The sequence below is a fragment of the Galeopterus variegatus genome, unplaced genomic scaffold, assembly GCF_000696425.1.
Source record: "Galeopterus variegatus unplaced genomic scaffold, G_variegatus-3.0.2 Scaffold119, whole genome shotgun sequence".
Lineage (NCBI taxonomy): Eukaryota > Metazoa > Chordata > Mammalia > Dermoptera > Cynocephalidae > Galeopterus > Galeopterus variegatus.
In genome coordinates, this window is record NW_007726230.1 from 723,308 (window position 1) to 728,127 (window position 4,820).

The 4,820-nt window shown below is 47.3% G+C and overlaps 1 protein-coding gene across 2 annotated transcripts in view; it reads right to left on the reverse strand.

Annotated features, from left to right (window-relative positions):
* TYRO3 (TYRO3 protein tyrosine kinase) overlaps positions 1–603 on the reverse strand; it is an 18,830-nt gene extending 18,227 nt beyond the window's left edge. The window contains exon 1 of one of the 2 annotated variants that reach the window (XM_008587543.1): positions 564–603. The gene's annotated coding sequence lies outside the window, so the exon portion shown is untranslated. The remainder of the gene's footprint in view (positions 1–563) is intronic. The other variant, XM_008587539.1, reaches the window with a different exon arrangement.
* Positions 604–4,820: the final 4,217 nt, after the last annotated feature.

Sequence of the window (4,820 nt, forward strand, 5' to 3'; positions counted from 1 at the left end):
CGCTCCTTCCACAGCCGTCGCCGCCGTCGCCGCCGCCGCTGATTCATGTTCTTCTTGGAGCTGCCGACTCCTCCCCGGCCCGCCCGCAGCCTGAGCTCGTACCGCCCCCCCGCGGAGCCCGGGGTGGCTCGCTCGGAGCGCTGACCCTGGCCGCCGCCAGCCCGACCTCCGGCCCGCCCAGCACTGGCCGGCACCCACTGCCCCGGCTACCCCAACGCGGAACCGCAGGATCTGGCTCGGTCCCTCGTATGGGCACCCGGCCACGCCCCTCCTTTCCCTAAATGCACTCCAGCATCTTTTCCAACCCAAGACTCCAGATCCTCCCCTCAAAACCTCGCTGGAAGCCCCTGCCACATCCCAACTTTTGTCCAGAATCTAATCCCACAATCCAGCACCCCTTCCCCGTACATAAAGCACTCCACCCGTCTAGACACTCTCAGCCATCGGTGCCCCCGAAATTGCCGTGACTCAGGGCTCCCCCGACAGGATCTGCTAGCGTCCCCTTGTGCCTCTTTAACCGAGCCTTTCGCCCAAATTTCCCATGTCTGTGCTCTATTTCTCACCTCTTTATCTTCTTCACGTATCCTCCTACCGAAAAATGACCATTTTCTCCTGCCCACCTTCCCAGCGTGTTTTCCAACTGGGGTCCTGGGTCTTGAGTTTTCCAACATCTTCTTGGTAATCTCTGGGTTTTATCTGGTATGTTCGTATAATCCCACTGCTGCACTAGGCAGTCCAAAGCCCAATTGCCCATATCTGGGCTGTCATTCTTCCTAGTTGCTTCTATTTCTACCCCCCATTCCCCAGGACATGGCGTGAAAGTTGGCTGTGTTCTAATATTGTCCAATTAAACATTAGCTATTATTAGTCGACCACCATGCACACAGTAGGCACTCCATAAATAAATAAATAGGCAAATGCCTGTTGGATGAATAATCGCCTCAGAGCCTGCCCCACAACCAGTAATCACGGGGGTGGCCTTGCCCACAGACATCCTGTCAGGCAGATGCAGAGCTGGTTCCCAGCCAAGCTTACCAAGTGTTCCTCTCCCTTTACTCTTGCCTGTACCCGCCCCCTGGAGCCCACCCCATAAGGCCCTTCCCAGAGGTCCTGGGTGGGTGGGGGCACTAGCCACTCAGCCCCCATTGCCGCAGTCTCACTGGATCTTTCCAGGGATTCTCCTTCTGAGCAGCAGGGCCCTACTTCTTCCTCCACTTGGCCCAGGCAGTGCCTGTTTATTAATTACACTAATGATAACAACAACAGCAGTGCTGGCAGCAGCCTCAGACCCAGCTGGGGGTGCCCCGAGGTGGTGGCACAGGGAGAGACTCAGGAAGAACTGTCAAGAGTTGGATGGCAGAGTTGCATGATGACTCGGTTTAGCTGAGCTCTCTGGCAATTTTCTTGAGCATTGTGGGTTGGCCTCAAGATCGTTTCCTAAAGGAAAATACTTGTTCCTTTCCAGAATCCACAGCTTCAGAGTTTGGGATGAGTTGGATCAGGGCAGGCGGACAACAGTCAGGGGCTGAAGCCAGAATCACCCAGGCTGCTGCCACCCTGCACATGTGGCTCTTGTCACTTCTCAAGTCTCTCTCCCCCACCTCTTTTCTCTGGAGGGGACTTCAAGTTTCCAGTGAAGGGGAGCATCTTCCTCTTGATTCAGGCTGGTATTATGAAGACTCCTTCTAGAGGATGTTGAACCCAGAACCTAAACCCAGCCTTCCACTTCCTTTTCTGCCTTCATTCCCTCCCCATAATTTCTTGAGCTGACAGGGAATCCCAGCCCGAAGGCAATCCTTTGCCACGAGTCAAAATGGGCTTTTTGGACATGTCATGTATGCCACTTACAGCCTTGACAATCTTCCCACCCCACCTGCAGGCCTGAGACACATCACTGTCACCCAAGGGGCAGCACACTTTATGTGTGTGGCAGGGAGCCCTGAGTTCCTACTTCCTCTACTCCTAATTTTCTGAATCCCTCTGAATTCTTAGTATTTCTACTGACAGGGGTGGGAGTTGGGGACTGTGGGGCTCCGGTCTTCTGACTTTTCAGCTCCTACAGAGGGTGCTTGACCTCCTGAGCTCCTACAACCCACTCTCATTGCCTATCTCCCCCACCTTTCTCTTTCTCTGGGCACAGTACAGGAATGTACTTCTAAGAGTATGTGAGCAGGTGTGATTTTGTGGAAGAGATGTGTAGGTGGGTGAGAGAGTGTGCATTGTGATGTATGAGGGAGGGTGTACATTTGTGCAAATTCTAAATGTGACTGACGCTTTGTGGGTGGATGGGGAGAAAGTGTGTGTGTGTGCATGCGTGTGTGTGTGTGTATGTGTGTGTGTGTGTGTGACTGGAGGAGGTTAGCTGCCTGTACAAATGCATGCCTGCAAAAGCTCCCTTCCTTCCATAAATGCATTGCTTGGAAGGAAACTAATCAGATCAACAGGAAATATGTTTGACCTAATGCAGGAACAGCTGTCCTAGAACAGAACCAGAGCAAGCTATGACCTATCTCAAGGGAGTAAGAAGGGGCTGTACAGGTTGAGGAGGAGTGAGAGGAAGGGCCAGTGGTAACCCCTTATTATAGACTGGTATAGGTTGGGCCCCGGGCATCTCCCTCATGTGGTAAAAAGAAGTCTCTGACCACTCCCTGCCTTTTATGACCCAGAAATGTCCTAAGAGGCCGAGGATTCAGAGAAGACAAAAACAAACCCAGAAATAAAAACCATTGCCCACAGTAGCAGGACACATTGATGCCAGTTCCGAGCAGCCTCAGGAAACAGCTGTTTCAGCTTTTTCAGAGTTAAGGCCTCCCCCTGCTCTCACACTCCCCACCCCCTGCTTAGAGGAGGGGAACCAAGAAAGGATCAAGGTAAGCTGTGTTGTCATGGCAGTCTCACTGGCTTTGTGATCAAGGATCTGTTCTTTCCCAACTACTGGCTCAAGAGGTAAGAGTTTGCAAGTTCCACTCAAGGAATGGGGCAGGCCACAAACTGTGTTCCTTATCACCTTAGAGAAGGCATAGAATCTCTGCCTTTGAGACTTGTAGGAAAATTTCCTGCAGGTATGCTTTAAAGGGGTGCTTAGGACTGTTGCTGTCCCTGTCAAACACCCCCTGCCTGAAATTCCTACGCCAGAAACAATGTCATTCCTTGCCCCTTTGAAGATGAAGCAGAAAGGTAAATTCCTAGGAGAGACCACACTTTAACTTAGAGTCACAGGGGAACTTTCAAATGACCATGTTTTTCCCCAAAAGCAGATTTAGGAAGTAGGAAGAGAGAGATAATGTTGGGGCTTCTGAACGGGCAGATGGATCCAAACATGTAGAAGAAAAACTGTCCTCTTCGAAATTTCACCTAAGGATGATCCTGAGAAGAAGAGATTCTTGTGTGAGTGTGTGTGTTAATGCCTTGTATCTTGGCTGGCTATATATCTCTATTTAACCCTCTTTAACTGCAGCCTGGTAAGTAAGGCTTTTCTGGTTCTATTTTTTTAAACTTTTTTTATTATGAAATATTTCAAACATATGCACAAGCACAGAAAATAGTATTAAGAATCTTTAATATACCCATCACTCTGCTTCAATGATTATCTTAGCTAATTGTGTTTCATTGTGACATTTTGCTGTTTTGCTGGAGTTTTTAAAAGCAAATCTTAGCCATATAATTTTATCTGTAAATGTTACTATATGTATCTGTAACAGATAGATTTTTTTAAAAAAACTCATTCATATATAGATACAGATGGTACAATAGAAATATTTACAGATATGTGTATATATAATAGTATACACTCATATATTTACTTACTCTGCCAGTCAAGAAGGGTCTAAAAGCCCAGTAGTAATAAGCATATACCTAGCACCCAGATCTTGGTTTCTCATACTATTCTCCTATAAAAGGAACCAAAGCTCCTCAGAAAAATGGCTGATTCTAGGATTGGGTCAGGAAATGTACAAGATGAGCTTGGAGCAACTTGTAGTGGCAGAAGGTAAGGAAGTGCTCATACATGCACACGTGCACACATACACATAATGATGGAGTATACCAAAGAGTCACAGGAGAAGTGGAAAAATTTGAGCAACAAAATAAAGTAGTATTGTATTATAACCCAACATACAAAAGCCTCCTTATATTTGAAGAAATAAATTAATGGGAAGGATAGACAATCTCCCATGCAGAAGAATTCCAAATAATTTATGTACATACTCCACTCTCAGGAAGATGGAGCACAACTTCACACTCATTAAGTTTGGGTTGCATATAGTGACTTTCTTCCGAAGAGTACAGTATGAAATGCAGGGGGAAAAGAGTAAGTTTACAGTGGAGAAACCTGACAAACATTACCTCAGCTGGGTGATTAAAGTTAATACCAATAGCGATAAGTCAAGTTGATAGTAGGTACTCTTGATAGAATGTGATTAAAAAGGCTAATTAGCTCTGTGGTCTTCCTCTCAAAACCTTATAACCCTGGTCTAATCATGAGAGAAACATCAAACAAATCCCATTTGAAGGACATTCTACAAAATACCCTACCAGTCCTACTCCAAACTGTCAAAATCATCAAAAGCATAAAAAGTCTAAGAAAGGGCCGAGCCCGTGGCGCACTCGGGAGAGTGTGGCGCTGGGAGTGCAGCAGCGCTCCCGCCTCCGCGGGTTCGGATCCTATATAGGGATGACCGGTGCGCTCACAGCGCTCACTGGCTGAGCACAGTGCGGCTGGTCTCAAAAAGGACAAAAAAAAAAAAAAAAAAAAAAAAAAAGTCTAAGAAATTGTTATAGCCAAGAGGAGTTTAAGGAGACATGACCACTAAATGTAATAT